Source organism: Thalassophryne amazonica, chromosome 18, assembly GCF_902500255.1.
Source record: "Thalassophryne amazonica chromosome 18, fThaAma1.1, whole genome shotgun sequence".
NCBI lineage: Eukaryota > Metazoa > Chordata > Actinopteri > Batrachoidiformes > Batrachoididae > Thalassophryne > Thalassophryne amazonica.
This window is the reverse complement of record NC_047120.1, coordinates 37,851,831-37,876,171: the sequence shown is the minus strand read 5'-3', so window position 1 is coordinate 37,876,171 and position 24,341 is coordinate 37,851,831. Positions and strand designations below refer to the sequence as shown.

Below are 24,341 nucleotides of genomic sequence, written 5' to 3'. Positions count from 1 at the left end.
ACCGCTGCTGGCAAAATGGTGACTCACATACGAGGTGTATTAGATAAGAAACCGACACTTTTATTTTTTTTTTAATTATATGGATTTGAATGACGTGCGATTACACCAATCATGCTTGAACCCTCGTGCGCATGCGTGAGTTTTTTCACGCGTGTCGGTGACGTCATTTCCCTGTGGGCAGGCCTTGAGTGAGATGTGGTCCAGCCCTCTCGGCTGAATTCCTTTGTTTCACACGCTGCTCGAGACGGCGCGGGTTGCTTTATCAAAATTTTTTCTGGACCTGTGAGGAATATCCCAGTGGACACTATTCGAGAAATTTAGCTGGTTTTCGGTGAAAAGTTTAACGGCTGATGAGAGATTATGGGGTGTTTCTGTCGCTGTAAGGACTTCCCATGGAGCGGGACGTCGCGCAGCGCTTCCAGGCGCCGTCGTCGGCCTGTTTCGAGCTGAAAACATCCTAATTTAAGGCTTAATTCACCCAGGACGTCGTGAGAGAACAGAGAAGATTCAGAAGAGGCCGGCATGAGGACTTTATGCGGACATTCCACTGTTTAAGGACATTTTGTAATGAAAGACGTGTGCGCAAATTCGCCGAGTCGTTTCCGTGATGACTTGACGAATCTGTGTGCACCGCGACAGGAAAAACACCTCCGTGTTGAAAACCATTTGTAAAATTCAGGCGGCTTTTGATGGCTTTCAACAAGTGAGTAACTGAGAAATTGTTTAACAGCTTGGGTATGTTCCAACTTGCCCGTTAAGGTTTCCAATGGAGGTGTTTTTCCTGTCGCGACCCCCCGCGGTCGGGTCCGGCCCGACATGCGACTCTGCCCGCACGTTCTTTCATTACAAAATGTCCGTTAACAATGGAATGTCCGAATAAACTCCTCATGCCGACTTCTTCTGAAAGTTCTCTGTTCTCTGACGACTTACTGGGTCAACAGAGCCTGAAATGTGGAAGTTTTCAACTTGAAACGGCGAGACGCTGCCGCCTCGAAGCGCAGATCGCCGTCAGGCGCCGTGGGCCGTCCTTAAAGCGACACTACCAGACCAAAATCTCTCATCAGCCGTTAAAATTTTTACCGAAAACCAGCTGAATTTATCGAATGGTGTCCACTCAGTTGTACCTTACAGTTTTGAAAAAATTTTGATCAAACAAAGCAGCAGTCTCTGAGCCATTCCTAAACAATGAAAAAATCGACGAGAGGGTGGGCGACTCCTCACTCAAAGACTGCCCACAGGCGAATGACGTAACCGACAGGCGTGAAAAAACTCTCGCATACCCACGAGGGTTCAAGCATGTCTGATGTAATCACACGTGATTCAAATCCATATGGTTTTTGAAAAAAATAATAAGGTCGGATACTTTTCTAACAGACCTCGTATATGGTCTTCATATCAGCTACTCCAAGTCTCCATAGAAAACCTATAGGGGATGTCACACAGGCACTGTCCAGAATGCCATTTGAAGGTCAAACAGCACTATGATGCTAGGAATGCTAATGCTAGTTTACCATATACAAATATGGACAAACACTGAATATCTTGTGCTACTAAAAGTGACTACCACAAGAACACTGGGTGCTCCTGATTTCAGAATAAGGTGATAAAACCTGATGCCTCAGCTCCTTAGCCACCTTACAAATTGTTTTGTCTCAGATTGGTTACTTTCACTACTAAAACATAGCTTTGCATCCTTGCCAGATTTTACACAAATGTTTTGTTGGATATCTGGTAGATAGTTAAATCAAGAGTAAAGTTTCTTTACAATTACAGTGTCTTTACTTTGATTGCCTGGGTGGTTGCCATCCAGGACCAAGGATAGTTCAATGGCATGGTGGAAGCTGTGACACATGGCACCAGCATCTGCTACAAGAACAGATCTGTCTAATATGCATATGTCGCAGACATGAATGAGCGAAGCTCGTCAGCATCTCACCATGTCATTTAGGTCCTTCAAACTTTATTTTGAGTAAATGCTTCAGCAGAGCATTAGCATAGAAAAATCTTTCATCTTCTGGGGGGCAGAGCATTTTTCTTTATTTGCCTCTCACATGCCTGGAAAAGCTCCACGCCATCTAACCATGTCTATGAGGTCCTTCAGACTTTTTTCAGTAAAATGTTTCTTGGGAGCATTAGTATGACTAAAAACTTCCAGCTTCTGGGGGGCTCTGCCCCTCAAGACCCCCCCCCCCCCCGCCTTTTTAAGCATTTTCTTATTTTGCCTTTCAGCTTCTGGGGGGCTCTGCTCCCCATACTCCCCACCTTTTTAAGCATTTTTCTTGTTTTGCTTTTCAGCTTTTCAGCCCCAATTACAGCCCTCTTAACCCTCTACCACTTTAAGCATTTTGTTTTAATGTAGATGTAAATTAATATTCAGAGTTTTCAGCTAGTTGACAGGAGGGCTGTACAAAATGGCCAAATTATCATATCTCAATATTGTCAAATAAATTGTCATGTAAATGTGACTTATATACATGCTGTCCATATTCTTTAGCCGCTTAGGTGAGTAGGGAGAGTTCCCATGGGATAAAAAAGCTTTTCAACCTACCATCCCTGGTTCTCAAGACCAGGCACCTAAGTGGCTCTCTCTTTTTTTTAAAGATATTTCGGTGTACCTTAGTAAACAATAATAGAGTTCCACCTTAGATTTGGAATGTATAATAGAAGATATACCTTACTGAAGTTGCATATCAATATGATATACGACATGACTATGATTTGACACAAAGTGCAACAACAGTGAAAGTTAAACATTCTTAAACAAAACAGTAATAATACCACACTTATTTTTGCACTCATCATAAGGTTAGGATACTGTGCCCTCCAAACGTATTGGAATACTTGGAATTTCATACATTTTAATTTCTTTATACCATTTTAAATACAATAAAAACCAAAAAATAAAGAATAAAAATTTCTAAAATTATCTTCTTCAAACTCAAACTCAAAGCGAATCTCGAAAACTTGATAAAACCTGTAAATAATAATCAGTTTTATTGCCAGTTTTCTTTAGACAAGTCAGGGGATGGAAACATGATAAGTGATAAGAATGATAAATGATAAGAATGGTGACAAGGGTCAGTTTCAGTTTGTACAGGAGTTAAAAGTTAAAGTTGCTCCATTAATTTTGCTCCAGCTGTATTTGTGCTGAATTTGATGCTTGTATCACCATTTGAACGATTGTTTCAGTTACCTGCTGCACAAATAAACCAACTGAACATGAGCCAGCTGCTGTTTGTTAGCTTAAACGTGTGCATATAAGACAACCAGAATTAAAGGAGAAATGCTGCTTTTAACAACCTGGACCTCATTTCTGGCATAAAATACGGTCATTTACTCACCAATATAAGTTTGTTGTGATTAAAAGTCCATAGTTCAAATGACGTTTTCAGTTCAAATCTGAAGCAAACATTTTTCTTTTTCTACTAAGTAGAGAAGCTTGAATCTTCGACTGGAATGGGTTGCTTGATGCGAGGATGTTTCGCTTCAAATTGCAGATGCTTCCTCAGCTAAAACTCTTGCTCTAGTAGTCTGACTTTTGTCTTGACTCTTGTGGAGAAGAATAAACAGAAGCCACAAAAGCTGGAGACAGACAGAAAAGGATGTTTTCGCTAAAGGACTAAATTTCTCAGTGACCCCTAAACATATACCGACAGTAGATTACATCACTGCAGTAGAGTCAGCCATTAAACATAACAGTTTGTCAGAGTCAGAAGCTGGGGACTTCCGACTAAGAGTCACAGCAGTGCTGAACAGTGCTAAGCCTCCTCCATCCAACATCACAGGAGAAGAACGGAAAGCTCTGTCAGCACCGCAGAAGGACCAAAGCATCCTTATCCTGCCAGCAGATAAAGGCAGATGCATGGTGGTCCTGAACACATCGGACTATGAGGCCAAGGTCAACAACTTTCTCAGTGTCTCCAATACATACGAACGTCTGAAGAGAGACGAGTGGCTATAAGAAGAAAATCATTAGCTACCTCCAAAACCTGGAGAAAGAGGGACTCATCGACAGGCAGGCATACTACAGACTGTACCCTGGGGACGCCACTCCATGCATCTATGGACTGCCCAAAATCCACAAACAGGAAGTGCCACTCAGGCCTATTGTATGTAGCACAGATTCCATCACGTACAATTTGGCCAAGCACCTCAAGTGGATTTTGGCTCCTCTAGTGGGTAACTCAGACCACCATGCTGAGAACACACAAGATTTTGTGAAAAAGATCAAGGACCTGCAGCTGGAGGCAGATGAAACTATGGTGTCATTTGATGTCACATCGTTGTTCACCTACATCCCCACCGCTGAGGCCATCTCAGCTGTGAGGCAGAGACTGCTGGAGGATGTGTCTCTACTTGAAAGGACCAAACTCACACCAGACCACATCTGCCAACTCTTGGAGAGCTGTCTTAACACCACGTATTTCCTGTTTAGGGAAAATTACTACAGGCAGATCCATGGTTGTGCGATGGGGTCTCCGGTATCCCCATTGTGGCCAATCTGTACATGGAACGAGTGGAGAAGACAGCCTTGACGTCTTTCACGGGCATCCCTCCCAGTCACTGGTTCAGATATGTCGATGACACATGGGTTAAAATCAAGCAACAGGAGGTTGAGAACTTTACAGAACACATCAACTCGGTGGACTCCAATATCAAGTTCACACATGAGGATGCCAGAAACAACCATTTAGCCTTCTGGGACTGTGATGTTACAATTGGAGAGAACAGGCAGCTCCAGACAGGGGTTTACAGAAAACCAACTCACACTGACCAATATGTGCTCTTTGGCTCAAACCACCCCCTTGAACACAAGGTCAGGGTGATCAGGACTCTTCAACACAGAGCCCTACAGGTGCCCACAACTGCAGAGGGAAGGGCTAAAGAACAACAACTGGTCCGGAAAGCCCTCACAGTATGTGGGTACCCACAATGGTCCCTGGACAAAGTGCAGAAGTCCCAGAGAACAAAGAGACCAGATAGACAGGAGACACGAAGAAGAGGAGTGTCTCTCCCTTATTTAGCAGGAGTAGGGGAAAAACTACAGAGGATCTTCAGACAGCACAAAATCCCAGTTTACTTTAAACTGGTTAACACCTTGAGACAGAAATTAGTTCACCCTAAGGACAGGATCCCTAGTTACAAATAGAGCAATGTAGTGTACTCTATCAGCTGTCAGGAAAACTGTAACGAACACTACATAGGTGAGACTAAGTAACCTTTACACAAAAGGCTATACCAGCACTGCTGAGAGGGCGCCAGTGGACCTCAGTCTGCAGTTCATCTCCACCTTAAAGACACTAACCACACAATTGAGGACAAGGACGTTAAAATCTTAGCCAGAGAGAAGAAATGGTTTGAGAGAGGGGTCAAGGAGGCATTCTATGAGAAACAGTTGAAACCCAGCCTTAACCGGGGAGGGGTTCTGAGACATGCTTTGTCCCCTGTTTACAATGGGGTACTAAGGTCAAAGCAGTTTCAGTCTTTTGTTCATGGTAATGAGTCATTCACGTCATCAGGAGAGCCGTTAAGGGAGCCATCAGGAGAGGCATCAGTTCCATCATTAGTGGGGACAGCTGCTAACTAGAACTGCTAACTGCTAACTAGGGTGCTAACTAGAGCACAATAGGTGGTAATTAGAGTTATTGTTTAGTCACTAGCCCACAGCAGTCTACCTCTCCTTAAGAGGGGTCTGGTTAGGTTTAAAACTCCAGCTTTTGTGGCTTCTGTTTATTCTTCTCTACAACAGTCAAGACAGAAGTCAGACTAATAGAGCAAGAATTTTAGCTGAGGAAGCTTCTGCGATTTGAAGCGAAACGTCCTCGCATCAAGCAACCCAGTCCAGTTGAAGATTCAAGCTTCTCTACTATGGAAACCACCTGGACAACTGAGAGCCTACACAGAAACATTTTTCTACTAAGGTAGATTAGAACTTTTTTGTGCTACACAGCACTAACTACTGGAAAGGAGGAACCTAGCAGTCAATGTGACTCACTGATTTGAAAATGCAGCTCTTTCAACCAGACATGTGGTGCTGTGACATGTCAATAATCTGTGCCAGTCAGATTTCAGGGGAGGCTAGTAAAACCCCAGCCTCCACTTTAGCTCCACCCATGCCAGGAAGTGTTCAACATTTCCTGTTTCACTGTGACTGAGAATTCGGCATTTCTTGTTTGAGTGTGAGCTTGCGACTGAGTTCCCGCAATATTCCATGGGATCTCGTCTGCCAATCCAGGAGGTGTTTGACATTTGAACATTTCCTGTTTTACTGCGGACTTGAAATTTGGCACTTCCTGTTTAGGATGGCCTGTACCATGAGTGAGCTTGGTGCCGCTGTGCAGTGCTTCACTCATATTATTATTATCATTATTGTCAGTAGTAGTATTTTGAAGGAAACAGGGATTGATATATAAATCATTTTACAGGGAGAAATGGTGGGACTAGATACGTTTTGACTTCTTCTTTTGTTATGTTCAAAATAAATCTTCTTCAAATCAAATCAAACTGCTTGCCTGAAAGCCTTTAACGGGCTGCAGTTACACCATTCATTTGAATGTGCTTGTTCAAGTAAAAATGAGATAGCCTCATAGGAGGAATTACAAATTCTGTCAAACTCAATTATAATTTATAGACGCCAGAAATTGGACATTGACAGATTATTTCAAACAGCTTTTCTGCGTGTTCAGTACCCACCAACCCACTCAGAGGTTTGCTTCATTACTGTTTGTTTGACGGCATTCTCATTTGAAAAGATTAATTACATTTCTTAGACCAGCTCAGACTGACTAATATTGAAGTGTGTAAAGTATGTGTGGTTAGCTTCAAAAGCTCTCGATGGTTGACTTGCACCTCAGCCTACACAGTAGCAATGCCCTGGGCACATTCAAGTCGATGTTCCTAAAAAACAAACAAACAAACAAACAAACAAACAAAAAAAAAACAAAATTGCATGATGATCACATCAACTGTAAACCATCAACCGTAGCCTGAAGGATGATAAAATTCATGCTAGTGTAAAATTACACCACTTAAAATAGTCTGTAGTTAATCAACCTTCAATATTACCCCAACAGCAATGTACACAATTACACCAAACCTGCTTTGTCTGTTTAGTCCATCTCCCCAGATTGTTTGGTTGTTTTGGTGATGTATCAGTGTAGACAACTGGGTTTTCTTTTATGATGTCATATGGCAGGAATATTAGGTTTTCCTTTATGAAGTCACCCAATTCTCCCTATTGCATATAGTCATCTACAAACTGCCGTAGGGGTGCACTGTTATTATTGCCATATTTTGCCAGGAACTACAGTCAGCCACTCCTCTGGTTGCATTGTAAATGGGGTAGTGTTCCTAATGTGAGCATTAAAAACACATCCATTGAAAGACTGGACAATCAGAGTAAAAAATTATACATGCACACAGAGCCCTCCAAAAGTATTGGAACACTTGGTATTTCACACATTTTAATTTGTTTATGTTGTGTCAGATACAAAAAACAATAAAACAATTCTAAAATTATCTTCCTTAAACTCAAACTGAAAGCAAATGTCTACAACTTGATATGATTTTCTTAAAAAGAAGACCTGAAAGTTCAGCTATAATTTGCCAGAAGGTACATCTGAAATGCAAGCTTAGATCTGATGTTTTGGTGAAAGAAAACCCTCCTCTATACCGCTTCATCATGTGGCTATATAACTGGTGATACAAAATGCAAAACATATATTCTGGGTTGTTTGGGTGTTTTGGTGGCTTTCCTTGTGCTTCTCCTTTCTTGCACAGTCACTCAGTTTTTGAGAACTGATGACTTCACACAGATTTACCATAGAGTGCCATACTGTTTGTATTTCTTCAGAATTTATATAAATATAAATGTCAGAAGAAAACGCAATAAAAGTGATTATTTACAGGTGTTATACAAAAGCGACCCATTACTTATGCAACCCATCATCTTGGCTTTTATATATTTAATTAATTGATATCAAGATGTAGCGATTTGCTTTCAGTATAAGGAAGATAATTTTAGAAATTTTAATTTTTTGCATTTTAAATGGCATAAACACATTCAAATGTGTGAAATACCAAGTGCTCCAATGCTTTTGGAGGGCACTGTACTTTCCAACACAACTGTATCCCACTGAATTTACTTCTCCATAGATGTTGCTAATGGTTAGCAATGCTATTGCTACGTGGCTTGTAGACAAACAAATAAATTATACTTGCCAAACACTGCAAAGCAAAACTTTATACACCATGTAAATATGACTGGAAGCTTGGCTGGTGGCGGGGGGGTGATGCAATGCATTCTGGGCCGATTTTGCCTACATGTGATACACTGTAAATGCTAACATACAGTTTAATTAAGTATGATAAGTTAACCAAACTCAGTTTTCATCAACGTATTATGAACACTCATTATAAATAAGCAAGTAGTACTTTCAGATTGGAAGACATGCTGTACTTGATGTATCCCATTTAAGCCAAATTAGAAAAATACATTTTTCGTGTCCAGTGTCCTTTGGGGCATTATTTTCAGAGATGCACAGATCGGCTGCATTTGCTTCACGCATTCCCGCCCGCACATGTCCATGGTGAGCCCATGTCCAGAATTAGTTTGGTTTATAAATCAAAACCATGAGTCCAAACTGCTTTGCTTGTAATATCTTCTGCGACACATCAGTACTGTTCCATGTTGAAAGTAAATGACTCTTCCTTATAGCAGTGGAAGGGGCGCTCAAAGACAGAAGCTCTGACTCGTTGTTTGTGTTGGGTTTGTGATCACCTTTGTTTTTTACTCAGAAGCATTGGCGGTGCTAAAACATAAAACTGGCTTGTCAGTAGATAACAGTGTACCGGAGTCAATACTAAAAGTTAGCGGTTAGCTGTAGCTTCCGCTGTAGCTTCAGGAAATTAAGTTGACCTGTATATGATGAATGAGCAAAAGTAAAGCGAATTAAGCTGTCACTTGAGTACTGGATGCTCACAGTAAATACATTACTGTAATCTAATTTATTTCAATACTGCAAACTCAAAATAAACGAGTTACTAATTTATGTTTTTAAGTTTGAGTACTGCTAAATCAAAATGAACAAGTTACTATTATCCAATCATTTAAATTAATTTGAGTACTGCACACTCACAATAATTAAGTTAATCAAATCTGACTCATTTAAGCCAACATAAATTACATTTTTTTTAAGGCAGGAAGTTTGCATATGTTTTTTTTTTTTGTCAACTTTTTTTGAAAGTCAACTTATTATATTTTTCAGTGTAGAGAGAAATACATTACACTCAAATTACAGGCAATTTGACTTATTGACCTGCAATTAAACAGTTACTTCACAGTGTTAAAGTTACAAGTCGATTTTATAGTTATTTTAAGTCCTTTTTTTGCTAATATGTGTATGTCGTGGACATGAGCGAGACATAAAGCTCTTCATCTCACCATGTCATTTAAGTCCTTCAGACTTTTTTCAGTAAATGCTTCTGGAGTGCATTAGCATAGCTAAAAATCTTGAGCTTCTGGGGGACCTCCCCTCACCCCCACCCTCATTTAAGCATTTTCTTTATTTGCATCTCATGTGCCTGGAAAAAGTCCTCACCATGTAATTTAGGTCCTTCAGACTTTTTTTCAGTAAATGCTTCTGGGGAGCAAAAGCATGGCTAAAAAAATTTCAGCTTCTGGGGGTGAACCCGTGACTCCCAAACTATGCACCCTCTTAACCCCCTGCCACTTTCAGCATTTTTTAATGTAGATGTAAATTCATATTCAACCTGTTCAGCTAGTTCACAGTAGGGCTGCACAATATGGCCAAATTAGCTGAACTTTCAGGTCTTCTTTTTAAGAAAAACCTCCTCTTCACCACTCCATCAGGAAGCTGTATTTTAGATTTTTAAAAAAATTTATACCAAATTGTAGAGATTTGCTATCAGTTTGTGTTTAAGGAATATAATTTTAGAAATTAGAAAATGGCTGTTTACACACCACTATAACTAGGAGTCCGTGGTTCAGACAATGTGTTCAGATTCAAATCTCACATTTTTCTTCTTCTACTAAGGTGGATTTTTGTGGAACACAGCGCCAACTACTGTACAGGAGGGACCTAGCAGACAATATGTGTCACCGATTTCAAAGTGGCTCTTTTCAACCAGACGAGCAATGTAGTGACTTGTCAATTATTTGGGTGGCACCTGGGGTGTCCAATTAGATTTCAGAGGACTCCAGTGCAACCCAGCTACAACCATGCCAGGAAGTGTGTTCATTTGCCATTTCCTGTTTCACTGTGGACTCAAAATTTAGCACATCCTGTTTCAGTCTCAACTTGCCACCGATATCTCGCGAGATCCCACGAGAACTTGTTTATTGTTAAACCAGGAAGTGTTCAATGAGTGTTTAATGAGACAAATATATATATATATATATATATATATATATATATATATATATATATATATATATATATATATAAACCTTTCCAAAGTTAAACATAATGTAACACAGTTATCCTGTACAAGCACTATGCTTGTACCATGTGATGTGTGTGAAAACAACCATAGCATAATTACAGACACCAAACCATGCCCGTAGTACAACTTTAGCACAACCGAAACACTTCAAGAAAACCTCTTGGTGATGATGTGACACATACAATAACATTAAGGGCTCCACCGAAATGCAAAGTGATTATCAAAGTATGTCAAAGTCCCAATGGAGTAAAATAATAATTAGCCATGGCTGCTTTTGACAATGCAGCCATGGCTAAACGAAGATTATGGCACAATATAGGAAAATACCGGTTCACCACGAACAAACTCCTGGACCCTATAAGGCTTTCCAAGGTAAGGACAAGGATCCAGGATTAGTGTCAGGGTCAGGGATGATTTATACAGTAGTTCGAGGTGGCCTCATCATTACCTCATAGGACAGACACATCGTGGTCATGACAACAACAATTCATAATAGAATATATTGTATGCCAGGGGAGAATCTAAACATTACTACATCTACCAAAGACGTTACAAAATCATTGGCATTTATTTGTCTGTCTGTCTGTCTTACAGCAGGATTACCTCAAAGTTACTGCACAAATTTTGACAAAATTTTCACCACAGATAGATCTTAGACCATGGAAGAATCCATTAAATTTTGGAGGTGATCCGGACCCAGATTCTGGATCAAGTTTCACTTTATATAGGCGTTGAAGGATTACTGTTAGCAGGATTACATCAAAACTACTGCATGAATTTTGATTACATTTTCAAGAGATATATATTAGGCCATGGAAGAATCCATTACATTTTGGAGGTGATCGAGATCAAGATTCTGGATCAAGTTTCACCTTATATACAGTAGTGTTCAGAATAATAGTAGTGCTATGTGACTAAAAAGATTAATCCAGGTTTTGAGTATATTTCTTATTGTTACATGGGAAAAAAGGTACCAGTAGATTCAGTAGATTCTCACAAATCCAACAAGACCAAGCATTCATGATATGCACACTCTTAAGGCTATGAAATCGGGCTATTAGTAAAACAAAAAAGTAGAAAAGGGGGTGTTCACAATAATAGTAGTGTGGCATTCAGTCAGTGAGTTCGTCAATTTTGTGGAACAAACAGGTGTGAATCAGGTGTCCCCTATTTAAGGATGAAGCCAGCACCTGTTGAACATGCTTTTCTCTTTGAAAGCCTGAGGAAAATGGGACGTTCAAGACATTGTTCAGAAGAACAGCGTAGTTTGATTTAAAAGTTGATTGGAGAGGGGAAAACTTATATGCAGGTGCAAAAAATTATAGGCTGTTCATCTACAATGATCTCCAATGCTTTAAAATGGACAAAAAAACCAGAGACGCATGGAAGAAAACGGAAAACAACCATCAAAATGGATAGAAGAATAACCAGAATGGCAAAGGCTCACCCATTGATCAGCTCCATGATGATCAAAGAAACTCGGGAGTTACCTGTAAGTGCTGTGACAGTTAGATGACACCGGTGTGAAGCAAATTTATTTGCAAGAATCCCCCGCAAAGTCCCTCTGTTAAAAAAAAGATGTGCAGAAGAGGTTATAATTTGCCAAAGAACACATCAACTGGCCTAAAGAGAAATGGAGGAATATTTTGTGGACTGATGAGAGTAAAATTATTCTTTTTGGGTCCAAGGGCCGCAGACAGTTTGTGAGAAACTCTGAATTTAAGCCACAGTTCACAGTGAAGACTGAAGCATGGTGGTGCAAGCATCATGATATGGGCATGTTTCTCCTACTATGGTGTTGGGCCTATATATCACATACCAGGTATCATGGATCAGTTTGGATATGTCAAAATATTGAAGAGGTCATGTTGCCTTATGGTGAAGAGGACATGCCCTTGAAATGGGTGTTTCAACAAGACAATGACCCCAAGCACACTAGTAAACGAGCAAAATCTTGGTTCCAAACCAACAAAATTAATGCCTCGCAGATGTGAAGAATTCATGAAAAACTGTGGTTAGACAACTCAATCAATTCAATCAATCAGTTTTATTTATATAGCGCCAAATCACAACAAACAGTTGCCCCAAGGCGCTTTATATTGTAAGGCAAGGCCATACAATAATTACGTAAAAACCCCAACGGTCAAAACGACCCCCTGTGAGCAAGCACTTGGCGACAGTGGGAAGGAAAAACTCCCTTTTAACAGGAAGAAACCTCCAGCAGAACCAGGCTCAGGGAGGGGCAGTCTTCTGCTGGGACTGGTTGGGGCTGAGGGAGAGAACCAGGAAAAAGACATGCTGTGGAGGGGAGCAGAGATCAATCACTAATGATTAAATGCAGAGTGGTGCATACAGAGCAAAAAGAGAAAGAAGCACTCAGTGCATCATGGGAACCCCCCAGCAGTCTAAGTCTATAGCAGCATAACTAAGGGATGGTTCAGGGTCACCTGATCCAGCCCTAACTATAAGCTTTAGCAAAAAGGAAAGTTTTAAGCCTAATCTTAAAAGTAGAGAGGTTGTCTGTCTCCCTGATCCGAAATTGGGAGCTGGTTCCAGAGGAGAGGAGCCTGAAAGCTGAAGGCTCTGCCTCCCATTCTACTCTTACAAACCCTAGGAACTACAAGTAAGCCTGCAGTCTGAGAGCGAAACGCTCTATTGGGGTGATATGGTACTATGAGGTCCCTAAGATAAGATGGGACCTGATTATTCAAAACCTTATAAGTAAGAAGAAGAATTTTAAATTCTATTCTAGAATTAACAGGAAGCCAATGAAGAGAGGCCAATATGGGTGAGATATGCTCTCTCCTTCTAGTCCCCGTTAGTACTCTAGCTGCAGCATTTTGAATTAACTGAAGGCTTTTCAGGGAACTTTTAGGACAACCTGATAATAATGAATTACAATAGTGCAGCCTAGAGGAAATAAATGCATGAATTAGTTTTTCAGCATCACTCTGAGACAAGACCTTTCTGATTTTAGAGATATTGTGTAAATGCAAAAAAGCAGTCCTACATATTTGTTTAATATGCGCTTTGAATGACATATCCTGATCAAAAATGACTCCAAGATTTCTCACAGTATTACTAGAGGTCAGGGTAATGCCATCCAGAGTAAGGATCTGGTTAGACACCATGTTTCTAAGATTTGTGGGGCCAAGTACAATAACTTCAGTTTTATCTGAGTTTAAAAGCAGGAAATTAGAGGTCATCCATGTCTTTATGTCTATAAGACAATCCTGCAGTTTAGCTAATTGGTGTGTGTCCTCTGGCTTCATGGATAGATAAAGCTGGGTATCATCTGCGTAACAATGAAAATTTAAGCAATGCCGTCTAATAATACTGCCTAAGGGAAGCATGTATAAAGTGAATAAAATTGGTCCTAGCACAGTACCTTGTGGAACTCCATAATTAACCTTAGTCTGTGAAGAAGATTCCCCATTTACATGAACAAATTGTAATCTATTAGATAAATATGATTCAAACCACCGCAGCGCAGTGCCTTTAATACCTATGGCATGCTCTAATCTCTGTAATAAAATTTTATGGTCAACAGTATCAAAAGCGAAGCTGAGCGTCCGGGCCAGCCGAGGCCAGCCCACTGCCCTATAGACCCCCAGACACGCTGAGCGTCCGATGGGCGGGACAAAGTCCAGCATTTATCCAATGACTCGTCTCGTTTCGCTGCATGCTTTGTGTCGCTATTGAACTCTGTGGACTGTTTAAAGCACTGTGAAGCTGCAGGAATGAGTGAGGGGAAAGCTGCGTCGTTACCAGTGATAAGAAGCTGATTCTGATCAAAAGTTGAGCGCGTTATAACCACGAACAGGACAACCCCCCCCCCCCCCCACCCCGGTTGTTTTTTTTTTTTTTTTTTTTTTTTTTGGACAGGTTTTTTTTTTTTTTTCCCCGCACGGTTGGCCGCCTGGTCGGCCCACCTCCAGGACCGCCCCTGGATTCTGATCAAATTGACACCACAGATAGATATTAGAGCATGGAAGACTCTACTGAATTTTGGAGGTGATCCAGATCAGGATTGGAGGATGTCAGAAATCTCTGATTGCTCTTGTTGCATATGCAGTTGCTCACTGTCACCTGACTATCACCAGATGATCAACCACCAGCTGACTTCTTGTGAAAGCACACATTATTTTCCAACTTTGTTCAAAAGCTTCCTGTTACCCAAAATAAAACCTGAATGGGGAACGTCCAGCAATGAGCTATCTGCAACACATCCAGCAATGTAGCCATATCTGTTGTGTGTACTCCAGGCTGTGAAACTGATACAAAGCACGGAGTGAAAGAGGACTGGATCCATGTCAAGATAGTACAAGTCTGAAACTGGGCTGTTTATGGAGTTGAACTGATCATCTCTTCCCTGAAAAAAGAAAAAAAAACTGAATACAATACCAGGGAACACTGGGAAAGTATTACAAGCCTGTTTGCACACAGCCAGGCTCAGACTCAAAGTTGCAAACACACTGTCAGTGATTATTTGATATGACTCCAGCTTAATGTACCTTTAAAATATTGTTATGGTCATGCTTTATTAATTTGCTCACACTTTAAAATTCATGCATGTGTTGCCACTTCATGACCAAAGAGTTTGGTAAATGTATGACTAAGAAAATCAGCAACAGTCATATTTTCTGGACAATGTAATTTTTTTTCTTTTGGCCTGTCCTGCAACTTATATTTGAAAGTAAGTTATATCTTAAAATACTGCCTTGTCATCTATGGCTACAAGATTGCACTGTTAACACATGACAAGCTACTCGTGTCCAGGGTGCTGAAAAACTGTAAATGTGATTCATGCAATATGCTAAAAGGTTGTAAATAAATAAAGAAATCCTTTCAAAACATAAAATGTACTCTTGTGACCAACCATTTTCTGTATCAGTTTCATCATTCACGTTGCACATTTTGTGGACTCCGTCACAGCTATACCACTTCTGATCAATTCAGTACAAATACCAATCTATTGGAGTCTCATTTTCAAGTACAGTTCCAGCTGATGCAGATGTGATGGCAATTCAGCAAACAGTTCCAAAAGAATATCTTTTGTTTTTTTGTTTTTAAAGATGAAAAAATACTGCATGGTTGTGCATTATTAATGACATGTGTGGGAAAAGATAAAAATGACTGCTTTGTGGTTTTACTCCAAGAAAAGCGACAGTGGTCAGATAGAAAAATAACTTCAGGAATGCCGGAAAATTTTAAATAAAGGCAGAGACGTTTTCACAAGGTCTCTTCGGTGCATGTGGTCCAACCTGGGAAACTGTGTAAAACTAAAATGCGATACTTTGTTTTACACTCACGTGAGATTGGAATGCTTACAGCTCACACAGGACGTTATACTGTACACAAACATTGTGCAGCTCAATACCTGAGCTCAATGGCATAAAACAGTAGAAACTTTTTTAGGTGCATTTGCGCCATCTGGTGGTATCTGTATATGTTCAAGTTTATTGTTTATTTTATTTTTTTGGAGAGTGACATTATCAACTCAGGAATGCTCAATTGTGCACTTGTCATAATTCCAGAGACTAATAAATAAATAAATAAATAAAATAAAATAAAAATCTTTTGACTGAAATTTTTTTCATGGCCAAATCTTATGTGCACCATCTACCTTTTCAGAAACTGTTTGGAGATTGTGTCTGAGGATTTAAGGTAAAACAAGGTGGACACAGCTAAGAAAACAGCAAATTGTTTTCCACCTGAACAAGATTATACACTGAGCAAAAATATAAACGCAACACTTTTGTTTTTGCTTCCATTTTTCATGAAATTTTTCGTAAATCTGTTGAAAAGCTGCCCCTTAAAATGTGTTTATCCTAATGTGTTTATCCTGAAGTATTTAAATAATGTATAGGTTAAAGTCTTTCTATTATATGATGACTAGCTGGGGTACCCAGCACTGCTCGGGTTAACCTGTTTTAGACATAGGCCAAATGCCAATCATTTTAATCAAAACAATTGCCCAACATTTATTTTTGTAATGCTGATATCTTACAAATGTAATATTTAATGGGCTAAAGTGTTGGGAAAGTGTAGTGACACGGACCCACAACAGGGGGCGCAAATGAACGGTCAATAGATGAGCCAAAAAGTAACAATTTAATGTTAGGCCATCGGGTGTGCGGACGTCACACAGCGTAGAGCTTGCTCCAATTCCTGATTGGCCCGTTCTGCCTGTCCATTGGTCTGCGGATGATACCCGGACGAGAGGCTCACAGTAGCCCCCAGTTCCCGGCAGAAGCTCCTCCAGACGTGTGAGGAGATCTGGGGACCACGATCTGAGACGATGTCAGTGGTGGCCCACACACAACATAAAGTTTGTCCAGCAGAACTATAAGAGGTGGAGTCCCCAAACTAAGTCTTGGTTAAAAGATAAACACATCTGAAGTCCTTCATGCAGACTTTGTTTTGCAATCAAATTTATAACAAAATTACACACAAAAGATAGGTAACAGTAAATGTAAATATCAATGAATCATAGAGAATAGAATCAAAGAGAATAGATTAAAGCATTAGTCCAGTAACCATAAATAATTAAAGTGAAAGTTCTTTTTGTCTAAGATTTCTAGCAATACTGATTAAAGCTAAATTCTGTAATAGATCTATAGATTATATCTAGCAGTAATGATTAAAGCTGAATTCTGTAATAGATAAATACATAAAGAGAATAGATTAAGGCATTAAATTAGTAATTATTAAATTATTATTATTATTATTATGAAATTATAATTATTATTATTATAGTCAATTCTAATCCCACCCCACCCAAACTATAATACGTATGTAGCTCTAAAACTATATACATTCTGAATACTCATAACATGGGGAACTTTAATCAAAATTAGAATTCTGACCACATTATACTTTTTGTACTCAAACCTTCTTGATGACATCCTCAGGATGGGGTGTTTTCAGCAAAAAAAAAAGTTTCTATCTCATATCATTAAAAAGTTATTTATAATTTAGTAAAGCTTGGTTTTAGCCGTCGTATACGACAGCGTCGGCCCCAGAGGGTTAACTCCGTGGACTCCATTGGCCATCTTTGTACTCCTCATAGAAGCTGTGTGATGACGTGTGCAATGTGAGTGTCCAATCGGAATTGGTTCACCATCACATGGTTTTCCAAAATCCAATCGTAGGGCAGATTTACCTCACGTGAAAAGCCAAAGTTCGTTTTCAGGAGTGATATGTTACTAGTTGGCCCATTTGAATAGCCCCGTGGGTGCTCCAATGAGTACATGCTATTGAGCTCCAATGCGACCTGCTCCATTACACACAGTGATCAGTGAGAGCAGACGGAGAGCCTCTGATGACAATCTCACGTGCTCAAACTATGTGTGTAACTATCAGGATTGCTCCACTAGTTTGCATGTGAATGTTGCTGGATAACTCTGTTGCTTTCTCGGCATAAAACACTGTTTACCATATCAATGGAGTGAGGGGGAGGGCCGCTCCTAAGACTGTAAGGAGCCAAAGTGGGCCAAAGTGTGAATGAAAGCTGCTTTTGGAGCAGCACAGAACACTCCAAAACACCGCAGAAGTAGAAGTTTGTGTAACCTTTGTGTAATAGCAGACAGAAATTGCTTTGAGATGAGACAAACAAAACACATAGGCCATTTTGTATATGTTGTTCAAAATGTGCATTTGTGTTTATTGTTTGAACCTTTTTGTTGTACAGTCTTTCACACAAGACCTTAAATTACCTTGATAAAGTGTCAAAACAGTTGTTTATTATAGTTTGCTCTGTTTTTTGAATAAATGTGTGTGGAAAATTATTTCCGCTTTATTTTTTCTTTTCTTATTTCTGATTGTAAACCTTTATTACACTTATAAAACACAACAAAAGCATATATATTATGAAAGCACAGGTTGTCCTGAAAAAAGAGACATAAAACTTGATTGTGGGATGCAACGAGAGCTGTTAACAGCAATAAAAAAATATATATATATCCCAGGCGAGTGAACTGTCCAAAAAATGCCCTCGGACACCAGAGAGTTAACCTTTCAGCAAAAAAGTAAGTTTCTTTCTCATACCATTAAAAAGTTATTTATAATTTAGTAAAGCTTGGTCTTAGCTGTTAACCCCAGAGGATTAATTAAATCAGTCTCTAATCTGAAAGTCTGAATTCACAATACAATTGACCAAAGGTTTCCTTCTGAACACAAAATGAAACACAGCAGAAATATTTACAATGTATTTACAAGAAATGAACAGTTTACTGGCATTTTTGTGGACAGAGATTAAATAAGTTCATTCATGGAAATAATTTTCTTACTCACTCATGAGACGTGAAAGGAAGAGAGATGAAGCTTAAAGACTTTAAACACTCCATTTGGTTAAAACAGGATATTTCAACATTAACATTTTGATAAGGCAGAAAGATCACTTAAGTACATACATTATCAGTTGCAAGGAGCACATTTCAATAAAATGGAATGATTACATGCAAAGCATTTTGTTTGATTAATCAATACAACATGGGTTTTTGATATGAATAAAAGAAATACTGATGCAATTATTTTTATTTTAAAAGAATGTCTATCTTCACTTAGACCTAAATATAATAGCTGCTAGTCAAGACAAAGTTTTATGACCGGGTCTTGTCATGGGGGAAGGTCCTGGCCTTGGCGCAAAGTCATAAAATTTGGGTTCTCCTGGCCTGGAGAAGCTCAGATTCTGACGTGAAGCAATTATAATGTCATATGATTCATAATGACCAAAAATTCACTGATAAAAAGGCAAGGGCTCCCCTTTGAAGAACTTTGAAATACAGTTTTTTTTGCTATGAATTCCAGTGTTGGCCCATGGGGAATGTCTCCAAGCTTATCTTAAGATCTCCAGATGACTTAGGAATTTCTCAACTGAGAGGGAAAACACAGTCTTTGTCTGAAGTTCAAAATTCAGGTTTTTGTTGAGACAGCATTAATGTATTTATTTAATTAGGGCGAATTGAGGCCATGCACGACATTGGTCGTGGAAGACGTCTTGGGTTCATTTCAGATCTCTCCGTTAAGTTTGTTGACGGAACCAAAAAAATCTCAAAATTTGACTCTTCTGCTGCCAAAACATGGGGTTTTTCACAATTTTCCGAATGTGTCCGAAACTGCTTCAGAACACCCTTTTGTGGTTCAAGGTGGTTGGGGAAGTGGTTTCCAGTGCATTTCTGACCCCTCCGAAAAGTTTGGTGACGGGATCCAGAAAGTCCAAAATTTTGTCTCTTCGGGTGCAAAACAAATTGTGTTTTTCACCATTTTCCAAAAGTGCCCGAAACCTCTTCAGAATATCCTTTGGGGTCCAAGGTGGTCACCAAAGTGGTCTCAGGTGCATTTCTGACCTCTCTGGATAGTTTGGTGGCTGGACCCAGAGTGTCCAAAATTTGGCTCTTTGGGTGCAAAGAAATGTCGTTTTTCACCATTTTTAAAAATGCCCAAAACTTGTTCAGAACACCCTGAGGGGGTCAAACTTTGTCATGGAAGCGGTCTTGGGTCCATTTGTGATCTCACAGGAAGGTTTGGTGACTGGACCCAGAAAGTCCAAAATTTTGACTCATTAGGTGCAAAAAAATGGCGTTTTTCGCCATTTTCCAAAAGTGCCCGAAACCTGTTCAGAACACCTTTTGGGGGTCCAAGGTGGTCACCGAAGTGGTCTCAGGTGCATTTCTGACCTCTCTGGAAAGTTTTGTAACTATACCAAAGCAGTCCAAAATTTGACTCTTTGGGTGCCAAGAAATGTCGTTTTTCATTATTTTCCAAAACTGCCCGAAACATCTTCAGAACACCCTATGGGGGTTCAAGGTGGTCGAGGAAGTGGTCTCGGGTGGATTTCTGACCTCTCTGGAAAGTTTGATGACAGGACCCAGAAAGTCCAAAATTTTGACTCTTCGGGTGCAAAAAAAATATTGCGTTTTTCACCATTTTCCAAAAGTGCCTGAAACCTCTTCAGAATACCTTTTTGGGGGTACAAGGTGCTCATGGACGTGGTCTCGGGTTAATTTCTGACCTCTCTGGATAGTTTGGTGGCTGGACCCAGAAAGTCAAAAATTTAACTCTTCGGTTGCAAAAAAAAAAAGGTGTTTATCACCATTTACCTAAAGTGCCTGAAACTTCTTCAGAACACCCTTATGGGACCAAGTGGTCATGGAACTGGTCTTGGGGGAATTTTTGACCTCTCTGGAAAGTTTTGTGACTCTACCATGAAAGTCCAAAATTTGACTCTTCGGGTGTAAAGAAATGCAGTTTTTCACCATTTTCAAAAACGCCCAAAACTTCTTCAGAACACCCTGAGGGGGTCAAACTTTGTCATGGAAGCGGTCTCGGGTCCATTTCTGATCTCACAGGAAAGTTTGGTGACTGCACCATGGTAGTCTAAAATTTGACTCTTCGGGTGCAAAAAAATGGCGTTTTTCAACATTTTCCAAAAGTGCCAGAAACCTGTTCAGAACACCCTTTGGGGGTCCAAGGTGCTCACCGAAGTGGTCTCAGATGTATTTCTGCCCTCTCTGGAAAGTTTTGTAACCGTACCAAGACAGTCCAAAATTTGACTCTTTGGGTGCAAAGAAATGTCGTTTTTCACCATTTTCCAAAACTGCCTGAAACTTTTTCAGAACACCCTATGGGGGTCCAAGGTGGTCGAGAAAGTGGTCTCGGGTGGATTTCTGACCTCTCGGGAAAGTTTGGTGACGGGACCCAGAAAGTCCAAAATTTGACTCCTTGGGTGCAAAGAAATGTCATTTTTCACCATTTTCCAAAACTGCCTGAAACTTCTTCAGAACACCCTATGGGGGTCCAAGGTGGTCGAGGAAGTGGTCTCGGGTGGATTTCTGACCTTTCGGGAAAGTTTGATGACGGGACCCAGAAAGTCCAACATTTTGACTCTTCTTTCTTTCTTTCTTTTTAATATTTATTTCATTCATTTAAAAGAAAAACAGAAAAGCAAAAAACAAAAGCACCACAATACCAGAATGAAAAGGAGCAGAAAGAAGAACAAGTCTTATGATTTCTGCCCCTTTTAACAATACAATCTTTCAATATACAGCATCATAGTCAACATTATTTAACAGATTGCATTTCTTTAACTTGTCACATACCACTGACCCATTTCATAATTATGACCATTAATTAATAGATTACATCACTGACAGGTTATATTTAAACTTAAGACACTCCAAACATTATTAACAGTTTTTTTTTTGTTGTTGTTTTTTACTTTCTTGCAGCCCACTGACTTACTTCATAATTTCATACTTACTTAGTACATCTAATTTAATATGTTTTTTAAATAATTTAAGTGACCTTAATTCTTTAATTTCTTTATTAAGATTGTTCCATAATTTGACACCATTTACTGCAATACTCCTTTCCTTTACTTTGGTTCTAAATCTTGGTTTTTTAAAGACTTCTATTCCTTTCAATTTATAACTACTTACTCTTTTTTCAAACATATTTTGAATGTTTGTTGGTAAAGTATTTTTATTAACTTGGTACATCGTTTGTAATATTTTCAAATCAACTAAATCATGAAATTTAAGTACCCTATACTTAATAAACAATGGATTAGATGGATCTCTAAAACCACTGTTACTAATCACTTTTAAAGCTCTTTTCTGCAAAATAAATAAAGGTTGTATATAGGTTGTATATGTTGATCCCCAGATTTCTACACAGTAAGTTAAATATGGGACAATCAATGAATTGTACAATGTTAATAAACCATAACTATTTAATGAATATTTTACTTTATGCAAAACAGCAATGGCTTTCGCTATTTTTCCTTTTATGTAATTTATGTGTGACTTCCATGTAAGATCTTCATCAATCATGACTCCTAAAAATTTCATTTCTTTTACCCTTTGTATATCCATTCCATCTATTTGTAATGACACATTATTTTCTTTCGCTCTATCATTAAACAATATGAAATTTGTCTTATTAATATTTAGTGACAATCTGTTTATATCAAACCAATGTTTAACTTTTTCCAACTCTGTATTTATCACTTGTGCTACTTCCTGTATATCTGATCCAGAGTAAAACAGCGTTGTATCATCAGCAAATAAAATGCTGCCAAGCACATTGGATACATTCACAAAATCATTGATATACAAAATAAACAGTTTGGGTCCAAGTACCGATCCTTGTGGTACTCCATAAATAATGTTACACAATTCTGATTTGGTATTATTTATATGAACAAACTGTTTTCTATTTTCTAAGTAGCTTTTTACCCACTGATGTGCAACACCTCTTATTCCATATTGTTGTAACTTGTGGAGCAATCTTGAGTGGTCTATAACATCAAAAGCCTTTTTCAGGTCAATAAAAATACTTACAAAATAATCCTTATTATCTATTGTTGTTGATATTTTCTCTATTAGTTCCATAATTGCCATAGCTGTCGAATGTTTTGTTCTGAATCCATACTGAGCATTATTTAAAATATGATGTTTCTCAATAAATTTATCCAATCTTGTTACAAAAACTTTTTCCATAATTTTAGAAAACTGTGGAAGCAATGATACTGGCCTGTAATTAGAAAAATTATGTTTGTCTCCATTTTTATATAATGGGACTACCTTAGCAATTTTCATTTCATCTGGAAAAACCCCAGTTGACAGAGACAGATTACAAATATAAGTAAATGGTTCAATAACAATTTCTATTATACTTTTTACAGTCATCATGTCTAAATCTTCATGGTCAGTTGATCTTTTGCTTACACAGTTTTTTACAATATTTCTTATTTCATCTTTTTCCACATTGTCCAGGAAAATACTATTGACCGTATTTACCAATGTACATAATTTATCTTCTATTATTGGTTTATTTCCCACCAGACTTGATCCTACATTTGAAAAATAATCATTAAACCCATTTGCAACTTCTTTTATATCATATATCTCTTTATTTTCCTTAACAAAGTAATTTGGAATAGTTTCTTTCGTTCCATCACTATCAATCACACTTTTTATAATTCCCCATGTTACCCTCATATTATCTTTACTCTTATTTAGTTTTTCACTGTAATAATCTTTTTTTTGTTTCCTAATTATTGTTAATAGTTTATTTTTATATTTTTTGTATTTATGTTCTGATTCCTTTGTTTGCAATTTTAAAAAGCACCTGTATAAATAGTTTTTCTTTGCACAAGCATTTTTTATTCCCTTTGTCAGCCATGGTTTATTTACTCTTTTCTTACTAATTTCAATTAATTTACAATTTTTATTGTATGATTTCATCAATATTTTCATAAATGAGTTATATGCTACATTAACATCACTGACATAAACTTCTTCCCAGTTTTGATTTTTAAGGTCATATTTTAATGCCTCTAAGGCTTTTACTGACTTATCTCTTTTAAAGTTTATATCAGTTTTTTTGTTGTACCTATTTTTATATTTAAATATTGAAAAAATTGGTAAATGGTCGCTAATATCTGTCATGAAGATCCCATTCTTGATAATTTCATCTGTTCTGTTTGTAAATATATTATCAATTACCGTTGCACTTTGCGATGTAATTCTGGTTGGTTTTGTTATCAAGGGGAATAACCCCAAACTATACATTGTATTCACAAAATCACTTAATCTTTGGCAGCTGGAGCTTTCTATGTTAATATTAAAGTCCCCACACATAAAAAGCGTTTTGTTTTTAATTTGATGGAATAATTCAATTATTTTATCTGTAAATTTCACAACACAAGAATCTGGTGCTCTGTATACACAACTAATTAAAATATTCTTAGATGTTTCATGTACAAGTTCCACTGTTACAATTTCTATGACATCATTCATAATTGTCATTTCTTCAACAATTGTACACATCAGATCTGTTTTTGTATACAGAGCAATACCACCGCCTTTTTT

At 38.5% G+C, this 24,341-nt stretch overlaps 1 long non-coding RNA gene across 1 annotated transcript; it reads left to right on the top strand.

Moving 5' to 3' along the window:
• Window positions 1-8,743: 8,743 nt before the first annotated feature.
• On the top strand, window positions 8,744-23,851 carry LOC117530425. Its single transcript, XR_004566359.1, has 3 exons — window positions 8,744-8,893; window positions 19,877-19,880; window positions 23,839-23,851. It is a non-coding gene; the product is annotated as an uncharacterized LOC117530425 (long non-coding RNA).
• The last annotated feature ends 490 nt before the right edge of the window (window positions 23,852-24,341 follow it).